This window comes from Tachypleus tridentatus, chromosome 7 (assembly GCF_004210375.1).
Source record: "Tachypleus tridentatus isolate NWPU-2018 chromosome 7, ASM421037v1, whole genome shotgun sequence".
Classification (NCBI taxonomy): Eukaryota; Metazoa; Arthropoda; class Merostomata; order Xiphosura; family Limulidae; genus Tachypleus; species Tachypleus tridentatus.
In genome coordinates, this window is record NC_134831.1 from 103,411,841 (window position 1) to 103,433,157 (window position 21,317).

Sequence of the window (21,317 nt, forward strand, 5' to 3'; positions counted from 1 at the left end):
AAATATTATAACAAAACTGGAACACAATGCAAGAAACTAGAGATAAAACTACCATCACCAAATGTGATTTGTACTTTGACACAAACGTTAAAGAAAACTGGAACATAATGCAAAAAACTTATTATAAAACTACTATCAACAATGTTTTTATACTTTGACACAAAACATTAATACAAAACTGGAACCAATGCAAGAAATCAGATACAAAACTACCATCACCAAATGTGCTTTGTACTTTGATACAACACATAAAAATAAAAAAATGAAAGATGATGCAAAAAACTAGATACAAATGAACGATCATGAAATGTGGTTTGTACTTTGATAAAACATTAAAAGAAAACTGGAACACGATGTAAGAAACTAGATAGAAAACTACCATCACCAAATGTATTTTGTACATTGACACAAAACATTAAACAAAACTGGAACACAATAAAAGAAAGGAATAAAACTACAATCACCAAATGTGCTTTGTACTTTGACACAAAACATTAAAACAAAACTGGAACACAATGCAATAAACTATATAAAAAGAACCATCACCAAATGTGCTTTGTATTTTGACACAAAACATAAAAACAAAACTGGAACACAATGCAATAAACTAGATACAAAATAACCATAACCAAATGTGCATTTTACTTTGACACAAAACATTAAAACAAAACTGGAACACAATACAATAAATTAAATAGAAAAAACCATCACAAATGTGCTTTGTATTTTGACACAAAACATTAAAAAAACACTGGAACACAATGGAGACACTAAATACAAAACTGACATCAAGAAATGTGCTTTGTACTTTGGCACAAAATATTAAAACAAAACTGGGACACAATGCAAGAAAGAGAGATAGAAAACTACAATCACCAAATGTGCTTTGTACTTTGACACAAAACATTAAAACAACTAAAACCCAATGCAAGAAACTAGATACAAAACTATCATCACCAAATGTGCTTTGTATATTGACACAAAACATTAAAACAAAACTGGAACACAATGCAAGAAATAAAATACAAAGCTATCATCACCAAATGTGCTTATACTTTGACAATAAATATTGAAACAAAACTGGAACACCATGCAAAAAAACAGATACAAAACAACCATCATCAAATGTGCTTTGTACATTGATAAAACACATTAAAACAAAAACTAACACTATGGAAGAACCTCGATACAAAACAACCATCACCAAATGTGCTTTGTATTTTGACAAAAAACATTAAAACAAAACTGAAAGATAATGCAAGACACTAGATACAAATCTATCATCACAAACGTGGTTTGTGCTTTGACAGAAAACATCAAAACAAAACTGATACACAATGCAAGAAAAGAGATACAAAACTACAATTACGAAATGTGCTTTGTACTTTGACACAAAACATAAAACAAAACTGAAAGATAATGCAAGAAACTAGAAGAAAACTACCATCACCAAATGTGCTTTGTACTTTGACACAAAACATTAAAACAAAACTGGAACCAATGCAAGAAACTAAACACAAATGTACCATGACCAAATATGCTTTGTACTTTGAGACAAACCATAAAAAACAAAACTGAAACATGAAATGCAAGAATCAGATATAATACTACCATCAACAAATTTGCTGTATACTTTGGACAAAACATTAATACAAAACTGGAACACAATGCAAGAAATCAGATACAATACAATCATTACCAAATATCTTTTGTACTTTGACACAAAATATTAAAACAAAACTAGAACACAATGCAAGAAACTAGATACAAAACTACAATTACCAAATGTGCTTTGTACTTTGACATAAAACATTAAAACAAAACTGAAACACAATGCAAGAAAGGAGATAGAAAACTACAATCACCAAATGTGCTTTGTACTTTGACACAAAACATTAAAACAAAACTGGAACACAATGCAAGAAACGAGATACAAAACAACCATCACCAAATGTGCTTTGTGCATTGACACAAAACATTAATCAAAACTGAAACACAATGCAAGAAACTAGATACAAATCTACTGTCATCAAATGTGCTTTATAAATAGACCTAAAACATTAAAGAAAAACTGGAACAAAATTCAAGAAAGAAGATACAAAACAACAATCACAGAAATGTGCTTTGTACTTGGACACAACAGATTGAAACAAAACTGAAAGATAAGGCAAGAAACTAGATACAAATGTACCATCACAAACATGGTTTGTACTTTGACAGAAAACATCAAAACAAAACTGATACACAATGCAAGAAAAGAGATACAAAACTACAATCACAGAAATTTGCTTTGTACTTTGACATGAAACATAAAACAAAACTGAAAGACAATGCAAGAAACTAGATACAAAACAACCATCACCAAATGTGCTTTGTACTTTGACACAAAACATTAAATTAAAACTGAAACACAATGCAAGAAAAAGAGATACAAAGCTCTCATCACCAAATGTGCTTTATACTTTGACAATAAATATTGAAACAAAACTGAAACACAATGCAAGAACCTAGATACAAAACTACCATCACCAAATGTGCTTTGTACTTTGACACAAAATATTAAAACAAAACTGGAACACAATGCAAGAAACTAAACACAAATGTACCATAACAAAACGTGCTTTGTACTTTGACACAAACCATAAAAACAAAACTGGAACATAATGCAAGAATCGAGATATAAAACTACCATCAACAAATGTGCTGTATACTTTGAACCGAAACATTAAAACAAAACTGGAACACAATGCAAGAAATGAGATACAAAACAACCATCACCAGTTGTTCTTTGTGCATTGACACAAAACATTAATCCAAAACTGAAACAAAATGCAAGAAATCAGATACAAATCTCTCATCACCAAATGTGCATTATACTTTGACAATAAATATTGAAACAAAACTGAAACACAATGCAAGAACCTCGATACAAAACTACCATCACCAAATGAGCTTTGTACTTTGACACAAAATATTAAAACAAAACTGGAACACAATGCACGAAACTAGAGATAAAACTACCATCACCAAATGTGATTTGTACTTTGACACAAACGTTAAAGAAAAACTGGAACATAATGCAAAAAACTTATTATAAAACTACTATCAAAAATGTTTTTTATACTTTGACACAAAACATTAATACAAAACTGGAACACAATGCAAGAAATCAGATACAAAGGTACCATCACCAAATGTGCTTCGCACTTTGATACAAAACATAAAAACAAAAAAATGAAAGATGATGCAAAAAACTAGATACAAATGAACGATCATGAAATGTGGTTTGTACTTTGACAGAAAACATTAAAAGAAAATTGGAACACGATGTAAGAAACTAGATAGAAAACTACCATCACCAAATGTATTTTGTACATTGACACAAAACATTAAAGCAAAACTGGAACACAATAAAAGAAAGGAGACCAAAACTACAATCACCAAATGTGCTTTGTACTTTGACAGAAAACATTAAAACAAAACTGGAACACAATACAATAAATTAAATAGAAAAAAACCATCACCAAATGTGCTTTGTATTTTGACACAAAACATTAAAACAAAACTGGAACACAATGCAAGAAACTAGATACAAAACTACATTCACCAAATGTGCTTTGTACTTTGACACAAAATATTAAAACAAAACTGGAACACAATGCAAGAAAAGAGATAGAAAACTACAATCACCAAATGTGCTTTGTACTTTGACACAAAACATTAAAAACAACTAAAACCCAATGCAAGAAACTAGATACAAAACTACAATCACCAAATGTGCTTTGTACTTTGACACAAAACATTAAAAACAACTAAAACCCAATGCAAGAAACTAGATACAAAACTATCATCACCAAATGTGCTTTGTATATTGACACAAAATATTAAACCAAAACTGGAACACAATGCAAGAAATAAAATACAAAACTATCATCACCAAATGTGTCTTATACTTTGACTATAAATATTAAAACAAACCTGGAACACCATGCAAGAAAACAGATACAAAACGACCATCATCAAATGTGCTTTGTACATTGATAAAACACATTAAAACAAAAACTAACACTATGGAAGAACCTCGATACAAAACTACCATCACCAAATGTGCTTTGTATTTTGACAAAAAACATTGAAACAAAACTGAAAGATAATGCAAGAAACTAGATACAAATGTATCATCACAAATGTGGTTTGTACTTTGACACAAAACATCAAAACAAAACTGAACACAATGCAAGAAAAGAGATACAAAACTACAATTACGAAATGTGCTTAATACTTTGACACAAACATAAAACCAAACTGAAAGATAATGCAAGAAACTAGAAGAAAACTACCATCACCAAATGAGCTTTGTACATTGACACAAAACATTAAAGCACAACTGGAACACAATGCAAGAAACTAAAGACAAATGTACCATGACCAAACGTGCTTTGTACTTTGACACAAACCATAAAACAAAACTGGAACATAATGCAAGAATCGAGATATAATACTACCATCAACAAATTTGCTGTATACTTTGAACCGAAACATTAATACAAAACTGGAACACAATGCAAGAAATCAGATACAATGCAATCATTACCAAATGTCTTTTGTACTTTGAGACAAAATATTAAAGCAAAACTAGAACAGAACGCAAGAAACTAGATACAAAACTACAATTACCAAATGTACTTTGTACTTTGACATAAAATATTAAAACAAAACTGAAACACAATGCAAAAATGAGACACAAAACAACCATCACAAATGTGCAATTGTGCTTTGTGCATTGAAAAAACATTAATCAAAACTGAAACACAATGCAAAAAATCAGATACAAAGCTCTCATCACCAAATGTGCATTATACTTTGACAACAAATATTGAAACAAAACTGAAACACAATGCAAGAACCTCGATACTAAACTACCATCACCAAATGTGCTTTGTAGTTTGAAACAAAATATTAAAACAAAACTGGAACACAATACAAGAAACAAGACATAAAATTACTATAACTAAAAGTGCTTTGTAAATTGACAAAAAACATTAAAACAAAAGTCTAAAACAATAAAAAAACCTAGATACAAAAATACCATCCCCAAATGTGATTTGTTCTTTGACAAAAACAATAAATCAAAACTGGAACACAATGCAAGAAACTAGATACAAAAATAACATCACAAAATGTGCTTTGTAATTTGACACAAAATATTAAAACAAAACTGGAACACAATGCAAGAAACTAGATACAAATCTACCATCACCAAATGTGCTTTGTGCTTTAACACAAAACAAAAAAACAAAACTGGAACACAATGCAAGAAACTAGATGCAAATCTACCATCACCAAATGTGCTTTTAACTTTGACACAAAACATTAAAATAAAGGTGAAAAAAATGCTAAACACTAGATAAGAAACTACCATCACGAAATGTGCTTTGTAGTTTGAAACAAAACATTAAAACAAAATTGGAACACAATACAAGAAAAAGAAACACAAAATTACCATAAACAAAAGGGTTTTGGAACACAATTTAAAAAACTAGAGAGAAAGACACCATCACCAAATGTGCTTTGATGCTTAACACAAAATATAAAAATTAAAACACAATGCAAGAAAGGAGATAGAAAACTACAATCACCAAAGGTGCTTTGTGCATTGAAATAAAACATTAAAACAAAACTTGAACACAATACAAGAAACTAGACACAAATGTATAATCAACAAAAAGTGCTTTGTATTTTGACACAAAAGATTAAAACAAAACTGGAAAAAATGCAAGAAACTAGATACAAAACTACCATCACCAAATGTGCTTTGTATATTGATAAAAAACATTAAAACAAAACAAGAACACAATGAAAGAAATTAGATACAAAACTATCATCACCAAATGTGCTTTGTTGATTAACACAAAACATTAAAAGAAAACTGGAACACAATGCAAGAAACTAGATACAAAACTACCATCACCAAATGTGCTTTGTACTTTGACACAAAACATTAAAACAAAACTGGAACACAATGCAAGAAACTAGATACAAAACTAGAATCACCAAATGTGCTTTGTACTTTGACACAAAACATAAAAACAAAACTGAAACATAATGAAAGAAACTAGGTAAAAACTACAATCACCAAATATGCTTTGTTCTTTGACACAAAACATTAAAGCAGAACGGGATCACAAAAAACGAAACTAGATATAAAACTGCCATCACTAAATGTGCTTTGTACTTTTATAGAAAAGATTAAAACAAAACTGGAAGACAATGAAAGAAACTAGACACAAATGTACCATCACCAAATGTTCTTTGTACTTTGACACAAAAGATTAAAACAAAACAGGAAAAGATGCAAGAAACTAGACACAAATATACAATCTCCAAATGTGCTTTGTATTTTCACACAAAAGATTAAAACAAAACTAGAAAAATGCAAGTAACTTATACAAAAATACCATCACAAAATGTACTTTGTACTTTGACACAAAATATTAAAACAAAACTGGAACACAATGCAAGAATCTAGATACAAAACTACCATCACCAAATGTGCTTTGTACTTTAACACAAAACATTACACAAAACTGGAACACAATGCAAGAAAATAGAAACAAAACTACTATCACCAAATGTGTTTTATACATTGACACAAAAGATAAAACAAAACTGGAACACAATTCAAGAAACTAGATTCAAAACAACCATCACCAAATGTGCTTTGTACTTTAACACAAAACAAAAAACAAAACTGGAACACAATGCAAGAAACTAGATACAAATCTACCATCACCAAATGTGCTTTTAACTATGACACAAAACATTAAAATAAAGGTTAACACAATGCTAAAACTAGATAAGAAACTACCATTACCAAATGTGCTTTGTACTTTGAAACAAAACATTAAAACAAAAGTGGAACACAATGCAAGAAAAAAAAACACAAAATTACCATAAACAAATGGTTTTGTAAATTGATAAAAAAGATTAAAGAAAACTGAAAACAATGCAAGAATCTAAATACAAAACACCATCACCAATGTGCTTTGTACTTTGACAAAAAACATTAAAACAAAACTGGAACACAATGCAATAAACTAGATACAAAAGAACCATCACCAAATGTGCTTTGTACTTTGACACAAAACATTAAAGTAAAACTGGAACACAATGCAATTAACTGGACACAAATGAACAATCACCAATTTGCTTTGTACTTTGACACAAAACATTAAAACAAAACTAGAAAAAATGCAAGAAACTAGATTCAAAACTACCATCACCAAATGTGCTTTGTACTTTTATATAAAACATTAAAACAAAACTGGAACACAATGGAAGAAAAAAGATAAAAAACTAACATCTCCAAAGTGCTTTGTACATTGATACAAAAATTAAAGCAAAACTGGAACACAAAGCAAAAAAATAGATACAAATGTACCACCACAAATGTGCTTTTTCCCTTGACACAAAACATCAAAACAAAACTGGAACACAATGCAAAAAACTTGATACAAATCTACTATTACAAAATGTGCTTTGTACTTTTACACAAAACATAAAAAACTAAAACATAATGCAAGAAACTAGATACAAAAACGATCACCAAATGTGCTTTGTACTTTGACACAAAACATTAAAACAGAACTTGAACACAATGGTAGAAACTAGATGAAAACTACAATCACGAAATGTGCTTTGATGCTTAACACAAAACATTAAAGAAAACTGGAACAGAATGCAAGAAACTAGATACAAAACTATCATAACCAAATGTGCTTTGTATATTGGTAAAACACATTAAAACAAAAGGAACACAATGCAAAAACTAGATACAAAACTACAATCACAAATGTGCTTTGTACTTTGAAACAAAATATTAAAACAAAATTGGAACACAATACAAGAACCTAGATACAAAAATACCATCACAAAATGTGCTTTGTACTTTGACACAAAACACTAAAACAAAACTGGAACACAATGCAAGAAACTAAATACAAAACAACCATCACCAAATGTGTTTTGTACTTTGACACAAAACATTAAAATAAACACAAGAAAAAAAAATACTACCATCTCAAAATGTGCTTTGTAGTTTTGAAACAAAATATTAAAACAAAATTGGAACACAATACAAGAAACAAGACACTAAATTATCATAACCAAATGTGCTTTGTAAATTGACAAAAAACATTAAAACAAAACTGGAAAACAATACAAGAACCTAGATACAAAAATACCATCACCAAATGTGCTTTGTACTTTGACAAAAAACATTAAATCAAAACTGGAACACAATGCAAGAAACTAGATACAAAACTACCATCACCAAATGTGCTTTGTTGCTTGACACAAAACATTAAAACAAAACTGGAAAACAATGCAAGAAACTAGATACAAAACTACCATCACCAAATGTGCTTTGTACTTTGACACAAAACATTAAAACAAAACTGGAACACAATGCAAGAAATAAGATACAAAACTATCATCACCAAATGTGTTTATACTTTGACAATAAATATTGAAACAAAACTGGAACACAATGAAAGAAAACAGATACAAAACGACCATCATAAAATGTGCTTTGTACATTGATAAAACACATTAAAACAAAACTAACACTATGGAAGAACCTCGATACAAAACTACCATCACCAAATGTGCTTTGTATTTTGACACAAAATATTAAAACAAAACTGGAACACAATGCAAGAAACTAGATACAAATCTACTGTCATCAAATGTGCTTTGTAAATTGAACGAAAACATTAAAGAAAAACTGGAACAAAATGCAAGAAACAAGATACAAAACAACAATCACGAAATGTGCTTTGTACTTTGACACAACAGATTGAAACAAAACTGAAACATAATGCAAGAAACTAGATACAAATGTACCATCACAAACGTGGTTTGTACTTTGACAAAAAACATCAAAACAAAACTGAACACAATGCAAGAAAGGAGATACAAAACTACAATCACCAAATGTGCTTTGTACTTTGACACAAAATATAAAAACAAAACTGAAAGATAATGCAAGAAACTAGATACAAAACAACCATCACCAAATGTGCTTTGTACTTTGACACAAAACATTAAAACCAAACTGAAAGATAATGCAAGAAAATAGATACAAACAACCATCACCAAATGTGCTTTGTACTTTGACACAAAACATTAAATTAAAACTGAAACACAATGCAAGAAAAAAGATACAAAACTACAATCACCAAATGTGCTTTATACTTTGACACAAAACATTAAAACAAAACTGGAACACAATGGAAGAAACTAAATACAAAACTGCCATCAAGAAATGTGCTTTGTACATTGACACAAAATAATAATACAAAACTGGAACACAAAAATAGAAATCAGGTACAAAGCTACCATCACCAAATGTATTTTGTACTTTCACACGAAATATTAAAGCAAAACAGGAAGACAATGCAAGAACCGAGATAGAAAATTACCATCATCAAATTTACTTTCATGCTTAACACAAAATATTAAAGCAAAACTGGAACACAATGCAAGAAACAAGATAAAAACTACCATCACCAAATGTGCTTTGTACTTTGACACAAAACATTAAAACAAAACTGAAACACAATACAAGAAAAGAGATACAAAACTAGAATCACCAAATGTGCTTTGTATTTTGACACAAAACATTAAAGAAAAACTGGAACACAATACAAGAAACTACCTAGAAAACTATTATCACCAAATGTGCTTTGTACATTGACAAAAACCATTAAAACAAAACTGGAACACAATGCAAGAAACAGAACACAAATGTACCATCACCAAATGTGCTTTGTACTTTGACACAAACATTAAAACAAAACTGGAACACAATGCAAGAAACTAGAAAAAAACTACCATCACCAAATGTGCTTTGTACTTTGACACAAAACATTAAAGAAAAACTGGAACATAATGCAAGAAACTAGATATAAAAATATCATCAACAAATGTGCTTTATACATTGACACAAAACATTAAAACAAAACTGGAACACAATGCAAGAAACTAAATACAAAACTATCATCACCAAATGTGCTTTGTACTTTGACACAAAACATTAAAACAAAACTGGAACACAATGCAAGAAACTAGAAAAAAATACCATCACCAAATGTGCTTTGTACTTTGACACAAAACATTAAAGAAAAACTGGAACACAATGCAAGAAACTAGATAGAAAACTATCATCACCAAATGTGCTTTGTACTTTGACACAAAACATTAAAACAAAACTTGAACACAATGGAAGAAACTAAATACAAAACTGCCATCAAGAAATGTGCTTTGTACATTGACAGAAAACATTAAACCAAAACTGAAACACAATGCAAGAAATCAGATACAAATCTATCATCACCAAATGTGCCTTATATCTTGACAATAAATATTGAAACAAAACTGGAACAATATGCAAGAAACCAGATACAAAACGACTATCATCAAATGTGCTTTGTACATTGATAAACAATATTAAAACAAAACTAACACAATGCAAGAACCTAGATACAAAACTACCATCACCAAATGTGCTTTGTACTTTGACACAAAACATTAAAACAAAACTGGAACACAATGCAATAAACTATATAAAACAACCATCACCAAATGTGCTTTGTACTTTGACACAAAACATAAAAACAAAACTGGAACACAATGCAAAAAACTAAATACAAAATAACCATAACCAAATGTGCATTTTAATTTGACACAAAACATTAAAACAAAACTGGAACACAATACAATAAATTAAATAGAAAAGAACCATCACCAAATGTGCTTTGTATTTTAACACAAAACATTAAAAAAAAACTGGAACACAATGGAAGAAACTAAATACAAAACTACCTCAAGAAATGTGCTTTGTACTTTGACACAAAACATTAAAACAACTAAAACCCAATGCAAGAAACTAGATACAAAACTATCATCACCAAATGTGCTTTGTATATTAACACAAAACATTAAAACAAAACTGGAACACAATGCAAGAAATAAGATACAAAGCTATCATCACCAAATGTGTCTTATACTTTGACAATAAATATTGAAACAAAACTGGAACACCATGAAAGAAAACAGATACAAAACGACCATCATCAAATGTGCTTTGTACATTGATAAAAAACATTAAAACAAAACTAACACAATGGAAGAACCTAGATACAAAACTACCATCACCAAATGTGCTTTGTACTTTGACACAAAATATTAAAACAAAACTGGAACACAATGCAAGAAACTAGATACAAATCTACCATCATCAAATGTGCTTTATAAATAGACCCAAAACATTAAAGAAAAACTGGAACAAAATTCAAGAAACAAGATACAAAACAACAATCACGAAATGTGCTTTGTACTTTGACACAACAGATTGAAACAAAACTGAAAGATAATGCAAGAAACTAGATACAAATGTACAATCACAAATGTGGTTTGTACTTTGACAGAAAACATCAAAACAAAACTGAACACAATGCAAGAAAAGAGATAGAAAACTACAATCACCAAATGTGCTTTGTACTTTGACACAAAACATAAAAACAAAACTGAAACATAATGCAAGAAACTAGATACAAAACAACCATCACCAAATGTGCTTTGCACTTTGACACAAAACATTAAAGAAAAACTGGAACACAATGCAAGAAACTAGATAGAAAACTACCATCACCAAATGTGCTTTGTACATTGACACAAAACATTAAAGCAAAACTGGAACACAATGCAAGAAACTAAACAGAAATGTACCATGACCAAATGTGCTTTGTACTTTGAGACAAACCATTAAAACAAAACTGGAACATAATGCAAGAATCGAGATATAATACCACCATCAACAAATGTGCTGTATACTTTGAACCGAAACATTAATACAAAACTGGAACACAATGCAAGAAATGAGACACAAAACAACCATCACCAGTTGTGCTTTGTGCATTGACACAAAACATTAATCAAAACTGAAACAAAATGCAAGAAATCAGATACAAAACTCTCATCACCAAATGTGCATTATACTTTGACAATAAATATTGAAACAAAACTGAAACACAATGCAAGAACCTAGATACAAAACTACCATCACCAAATGAGCTTTGTACTTTGACACAAAATATTATAACAAAACTGGAACACAATGCACGAAACTAGAGATAAAACTACCATCATCAAATGTGATTTGTACTTTGACACAAACGTTAAAGAAAAACTGGAACATAATGCAAAAACTTATTATAAAACTACTATCAAAAATGTTTTTTATACTTTGACACAAAACATTAATACAAAACTGGAACACAATGCAAGAAATCAGATACAAAGGTACCATCACCAAATGTGCTTCGCACTTTGATACAAAACATAAAAAAAAAAAAATGAAAAATAATGCAAAAAACTAGATACAAATGAACGATCATGAAATGTGGTTTGTACTTTGACAGAAAACATTAAAAGAAAATTGGAACACAATGTAAGAAACTAGATAGAAAACTACCATCACCAAATGTATTTTGTACATTGACACAAAACATTAAAACAAAACTGGAACACAATACAAGAAAGGAGATACAAAACTACAATCACCAAATGTGCTTTGTACTTTGACACAAAACATTAAAACAAAACTGGAACACAATGCAATAAACTATATAAAAGAACCATCACCAAATGTGCTTTGTATTTTGACACAAAACATAAAACAAAACTGGAACACAATGCAATAAACTAGATACAAAATAACCATCACCAAATGTGCTTTTTACTTTGACACAAAACATTAAAACAAAACTGGAACACAATACAATAAATTAAATAGAAAAAAAACCATCACCAAATGTGCTTTGTACTTTGACACAAAACATTAAAATAAAACTGGAACACAATGGAAGAAACTAATTACAAAACTGCCATCAAGAAATGTGCTTTGTACTTTGACACAAAACATTAAAACAAAACTGGAACACAATGCAAGAAAAAAGAGAGAAAACTACAATCACCAAATGTGCTTTGTACTTTGACACAAAACATTAAAAAACAACTAAACACAATGCAAGAAACTAGATACAAAACAACCATCATCAAATGTGCTTTGTACATTGATAAACAATATTAAAACAAAACTAACACAATGGAAGAACCTAGATACAAAACTACCATCACCAAATGTGCTTTGTAGTTTGACACAAAACATTAAAACAAAACTGAAACACAATGCAAGAAACTAGATACAAATGTATCATCACAAATGTGGTTTGTACTTTGACACAAAACATCAAAACAAAACTGAACACAATGCAAGAAAGGAGATACAAAACTACAATCACCAAATGTGCTTTGTACTTTGATACAAAAATAAAAACGAAACTGAAAGTTAATGCAAGAAACTAGATAGAAAACTGCCATCACCAAATGTGCTTTGTACATTGACACAAAACATTAAAGCAAAACTGGAACACAATGCAAGAAACTAAACACAAATGTACCATGACCAAATATGCTTTGTACTTTGACACAAACCATTAAAACAAAACTGGAACATAATGCAAGAAACTAGATATAAAACTACCATCAACAAATGTGCTTTATACTTTGACACGAAACATTAATACAAAACTGGAACACAATGCAAGAAATCAGATACAATGCTATCATCACCAAATGTCTTTTGTACTTTGACACAAAATATTAAAGCAAAACTAGAACACAATGCAAGAAACTAGATACAAAACTACAATTACCAAATGTGCTTTGTACTTTGACATAAAATATTAAAACAAAACTGAAACACAATGCAAGAAAGGAGATAAAAACTACAATCACCAAATGTGCTTTGTACTTTGACACAAAACATTAAAAAAAACTTGAACACAATGCAAGAAATGAGATACAAAACAACCATCACCAAATGTGCTTTGTGCATTGACACAAAACATTAATCAAAACTGAAACACAATGCAAGAAACTAGATACAAATCTACCATCATCAAATGTGCTTTGTACTTTGACACAAAACATAAAAGAAAAACTGGAACAGAATGCAAGAAAGAAGATACAAAACTACAATCACCAAATGTGCTTTGTACTTTGACACAAAACATTAAAACAAAACTGAAAGACAATGCAAGAAACTAGATACAAATGTACCATCACGAAACGTGGTTTGTACTTTGACATAAAACATTAAAACAAAACTGAACACAATGCAAGAAAACAGATACAAAACTACAATCACCAAATGTGCTTTGTACTTTGACACAAAATATAAAACAAAACTGAAACATAATGCAAGAAACTAGATACAAAACAACCATCACCAAATGTGCTTTGTACTTTGACACAAAACATTAAAAAACAAAACTGAAACACAATGCAAGAAAATAGATACAAACAACCATCACCAAATGTGCTTTGTACTTTGACACAAAACATTAAAACAAAACTGGAACACAATGCAAGAAAAAAGATACAAAACTACAATCACCAAATGTGCTTTGTACTTTGACACAAAACATTAAAACAAAACTGGAACACAATGCAAGAAACTAAATACAAAACTGTCATCACCAAATGTGCTTTGTACATTGAAACAAAACATTAAAACAAAACTGGAACACAATGAAGAACCTAGATACAAAACTACCATCACCAAATGTGCTTTGTACTTTGACACAAAATATTAAAACAAAACTGGAACACAATGCAAGAAACTAGATACAAAACTACCATCACCAAATGTGCTTTGTACTTTGACACAAAACATTAAAACAAAACTGGAACACAATGCAAGAAACTAGATACAAAACTACCATCACCAAATGTGCTTTGTACATTGACACAAAACAATAAAACAAAACTGGAACACAAAAAAGAAATCAGATACAAAACTACCATCACCAAATGTATTTTGTACTTTGACACAAAATATTAAAACAAAACTGGAACACAATGCAAGAAACTAGATACAAAACTACCATCATCAAATGTGCTTTGATGCTTAACACAAAACATTAAAGCAAAACTGGAACACAATGCAAGAAACAATAAAAACTACCATCACCAAATGTGCTTTGTACTTTGACACAAAACATTAAAACAAAACTGAAACACAATGCAAGAAAAGAGATACAAAACTACAATCACCAAATGTGCTTTGTATTTTGACACAAAACATTAAAAGAAAACTGGAACACAATGCAAGAAACTAGATACAAAACTACCATCACCAAATGTGCTTTGTACTTTGACAAAAACATTAAAACAAAACTGGAACACAATGCAAGAAACAAAACACAAAACTACCATCACCAAATGTGCTTTGTACTTTGACACAAAACATTAAAACAAAACTGGAACACAATGCAAGAAACTAGATAAAAACTACCATCACCAAATGTGCTTTGTACTTTGACACAAAACATTAAAAAAAAACTGGAACACAATGCAAGAAACTAGATATAAAAATATCATCAACAAATGTGCTTTGTACTTTGACACAAAACATTAAAACAAAACTGGAACACAATGCAAGAAACTAAATACAAAACTATCATCAGAAATGTGCTTTGTACTTTGACACAAAACATTAAAACAAAACTGGAACACAATGCAAGAAACTAGATAAAAAATACCATCACCAAATGTGCTTTGTACTTTGACACAAAACATTAAAAAAAAACTGGAACACAATGCAAGAAACTAGATACAAAACTACCATCACCAAATGTGCTTTGTACTTTGACACAAAACATTAAAACAAAACTGGAACACAATGCAAGAAACTAGATACAAAACTACCATCACCAAATGTGCTTTGTACTTTGACACAAAACATTAAAACAAAACTGAAACACAATGCAAGAAATCAGATACAAAACTATCATCACCAAATGTGCTTTGTATTTTGACAATAAACATTAAAACAAAACTGGAACATAATGCAAGAAACTAGATACAAAACTACCATCATCAAATGTGCTTTGTACATTGATAAAAACATTAAAACAAAACTAACACAATGCAAGAACCTAGATACAAAACTACCATCACCAAATGTGCTTTGTACTTTGACACAAAACATTAAAACAAAACTGGAACACAATGCAATAAACTATATAAAACAACCATCACCAAATGTGCTTTGTACTTTGACACAAAACATAAAAACAAAACTGGAACACAATGCAAAAAACTAAATACAAAATAACCATAACCAAATGTGCATTTTAATTTGACACAAAACATTAAAACAAAACTGGAACACAATACAATAAATTAAATAGAAAAGAACCATCACCAAATGTGCTTTGTATTTTAACACAAAACATTAAAAAAAACACTGGAACACAATGGAAGACACTAAATACAAAACTGACCTCAAGAAATGTGCTTTGTACTTTGGCACAAAATATTAAAACAAAACTGGGACACAATGCAAGAAAAGAGATAGAAAACTACAATCACCAAATGTGCTTTGTACTTTGACACAAAACATTAAAACAACTAAAACCCAATGCAAAAAACTAGATACAAAACTATCATCACCAAATGTGCTTTGTATATTAACACAAAACATTAAAGCAAAACTGGAACACAATGCAAGAAATAAGATACAAAGCTATCATCACCAAATGTGTCTTATACTTTGACAATAAATATTGAAACAAAACTGGAACACCATGAAAGAAAACAGATAGAAAACGACCATCATCAAATGTGCTTTGTACATTGATAAAACACATTAAAACAAAAACTAACACTATGGAAGAACCTCGATACAAAACTACCATCACCAAACTTGCTTTGTATTTCGACACAAAATATTAAAACAAAACTGGAACGCAATGCAAGAAACTAGATACAAATCTACTGTCATCAAATGTGCTTTATAAATAGACCCAAAACATTAAAGAAAAACTGGAACAAAATTCAAGAAACAAGATACAAAACAACAATCACGAAATGTGCTTTGTACTTTGACACAACAGATTGAAACAAAACTGAAAGATAATGCAAGAAACTAGATACAAATGTACAATCACAAACGTGGTTTGTACTTTGACAGAAAACATCAAAACAAAACTGATACACAATGCAAGAAAAGAGATAGAAAACTACAATCACGAAATTTGCTTTGTACTTTGACACGAAACATAAAAACAAAACTGAAAGATAATGCAAGAAACTAGATACAAAACAACCATCACCAAATGTGCTTTGAACTCTGATACAAAAGATTAAAGAAAAACAGGAACACAATGCAAGAAACTAGAAAGAAAACTGCCATCACCAAATGAGCTTTGTACATTGACGCAAAACATTAAAGCACAACTGGAACACAATGCAAGAAACTAAACAGAAATGTACCATAACAAAACGTGCTTTGTACTTTGACACAAACCATAAAAACAAAACTGGAACATAATGCAAGAATCGAGATATAATACCACCATCAACAAATGTGCTGTATACTTTGAACCGAAACATTAATACAAAACTGGAACACAATGCAAGAAATGAGACACAAAACAACCATCACCAGTTGTGCTTCGTGCATTGACACAAAACATTAATCCAAAACTGAAACAAAATGCAAGAAATCAGATACAAAGCTCTCATCACCAAATGTGCATTATACTTTGACAATAAATATTGAAACAAAACTGAAACACAATGCAAGAACCTCGATACAAAACTACCATCACCAAATGAGCTTTGTACTTTGACACAAAATATTATAACAAAACTGGAACACAATGCACGAAACTAGAGATAAAACTACCATCACCAAATGTGATTTGTACTTTGACACAAACGTTAAAGAAAAACTGGAACATAATGCAAAAAACTTATTATAAAACTACTATCAAAAATGTTTTTTATTCTTTGACACAAAACATTAATACAAAACTGGAACACAATGCAAGAAATCAGATACAAAGGTACCATCACCAAATGTGCTTCGCACTTTGATACAAAACATAAAAACAAAAAAATGAAAAATAATGCAAAAAACTAGATACAAATGAACGATCATGAAATGTGGTTTGTACTTTGAGAGAAAACATTAAAAGAAAATTGGAACACGATGTAAGAAACTAGATAGAAAACTACCATCACCAAATGTATTTTGTACATTGACACAAAACATTAAAGCAAAACTGGAACACAATAAAAGAAAGGAGACCAAAACTACAATCACCAAATGTGCTTTGTACTTTGACACAAAACATTAAAACAAAATTGGAACACAATGCAATAAACTATATAAAAGAACCATCACCAAATGTGCTTTGTATTTTGACACAAAACATAAAAACAAAACTGGAACACAATGCAATAAACTAGATACAAAATAACCATAACCAAATGTGCATTTTACTTTGACACAAAACATTAAAACAAAACTGGAACACAATACAATAAATTAAATAGAAAAAAACCATCACCAAATGTGCTTTGTATTTTGACACAAAACATTAAAATAACACTGGAACACAATGGAAGACACTAAATACAAAACTGACATCAAGAAATGTGCTTTGTACTTTGGCACAAAATATTAAAACAAAACTGGGACACAATGCAAGAAAAGAGAGAGAAAACTACAATCACCAAATGTGCTTTGTACTTTGACACAAAACATTAAAAACAACTAAAACCCAATGCAAGAAACTAGATACAAAACGACCATCATCAAATGTGCTTTGTACATTGATAAAACACATTAAAACAAAAACTAACAGTATGGAAGAACCTCGATACAAAACTACCATCACCAAATGTGCTTTGTATTTTGACAAAAAACATTGAAACAAAACTGAAAGATAATGCAAGAAACTAGATACAAATGTATCATCACAAACGTGGTTTGTACTTTGACAGAAAACATCAAAACAAAACTGATACACAATGCAAGAAAAGAGATACAAAACTACAATTACGAAATGAGCTTAGTACTTTGACACGAAAATAAAAACCAAACTGAAAGATAATGCAAGAAACTAGAAAGAAAACTGCCATCACCAAATGAGCTTTGTACATTGACGCAAAACATTAAAGCACAACTGGAACACAATGCAAGAAACTAAACACAAATGTACCATGACCAAACGTGCTTTGTACTTTGACACAAACCATAAAAACAAAACTGGAACATAATGCAAGAATCGAGATATAATACTACCATCAACAAATTTGCTGTATACTTTGAACCGAAACATTAATACAAAACTGGAACACAATGCAAGAAATCAGATACAATGCAATCATTACCAAATATCTTTTGTACTTTGACACAAAATATTAAAGCAAAACTAGAACAGAATGCAAGAAACTAGATACAAAACTACAATTACCAAATGTACTTTGTACTTTGACATAAAATATTAAAACAAAACTGAAACACAATGCAAGAAAGGAGATAAAAAACTACAATCACCAAATGTGCTTTGTACTTTGACACAAAACATTAAAAAAACTTGAACACAATGCAAGAAATGAGACACAAAACAACCATCACCAATTGTGCTTTGTGCATTGACACAAAACATTAATCCAAAACTGAAACACAATGCAAGAAACTAGATACAAATCTACTGTCATCAAATGTGCTTTATAAATAGACCCAAAACATTAAAGAAAAACTGGAACAAAATTCAAGAAAGAAGATACAAAACAACAATCACGAAATGTGCTTTGTACTTGGACACAACAGATTGAAACAAAACTGAAAGATAATGCAAGAAACTAAATACAAATGTACCATCACAAACGTGGTTTGTACTTTGACAGAAAACATCAAAACAAAACTGATACACAATGCAAGAAAAGAGATACAAAACTACAATCACGAAATTTGCTTTGTACTTTGACATGAAACATAAAAACAAAACTGAAAGATAATGCAAGAAACTAGATACAAAACAACCATCACCAAATGTGCTTTGTACTTTGACACAAAACATTAAATTAAAACTGAAACACAATGCAAGAAAAGAGATACAAAGCTCTCATCACCAAATGTGCATTATACTTTGACAATAAATATTGAAACAAAACTGAAACACAATGCAAGAACCTCGATACAAAACTACCATCACCAAATGAGCTTTGTACTTTGACACAAAATATTATAACAAAACTGGAACACAATGCACGAAACTAGAGATAAAACTACCATCATCAAATGTGATTTGTACTTTGACACAAACGTTAAAGAAAAACTGGAACATAATGCATAAAAAACTTATTATAAAACTACTATCAAAAATGTTTTTTATACTTTGACACAAAACATTAATACAAAACTGGAACACAATGCAAGAAATCAGATACAAAGGTACCATCACCAAATGTGCTTCGCACTTTGATACAAAACATAAAAACAAAAAAATGAAAGATGATGCAAAAAACTAGATACAAATGAACGATCATGAAATGTGGTTTGTACTTTGACAGAAAACATTAAAAGAAAATTGGAACACGATGTAAGAAACTAGATAGAAAATTACCATCACCAAATGTATTTTGTACATTGACACAAAACATTAAAGCAAAACTGGAACACAATAAAAGAAAAGAGACCAAAACTACAATCACCAAATGTGCTTTGTACTTTGACAGAAAACATTAAAACAAAATTGGAACACAATGCAATAAACTATATAAAAGAACCATCACCAAATGTGCTTTGTATTTTGACACAAAACATAAAAACAAAACTGGAACACAATGCAATAAACTAGATACAAAATAACCATAACCAAATGTGCATTTTACTTTGACACAAAACATTAAAACAAAACTGGAACACAATACAATAAATTAAATAGAAAAAAACCATCACCAAATGTGCTTTGTATTTTGACACAAAACATTAAAATAACACTGGAACACAATGGAAGACACTAAATACAAAACTGACATCAAGAAATGTGCTTTGTACTTTGGCACAAAATATTAAAACAAAACTGGGACACAATGCAAGAATAGAGAGAGAAAACTACAATCACCAAATGTGCTTTGTACTTTGACACAAAACATTAAAAACAACTAAAACCCAATGCAAGAAACTAGATACAAAACTATCATCACCAAATGTGCTTTGTATATTGACAAAAAATATATAACCAAAACTGGAACACAATGCAAGAAATAAAATACAAAGCTATCATCACCAAATGTGTCTTATACTTTGACTATAAATATTGAAACAAACCTGGAACACCATGCAAGAAAACAGATACAAAACGACCATCATCAAATGTGCTTTGTACATT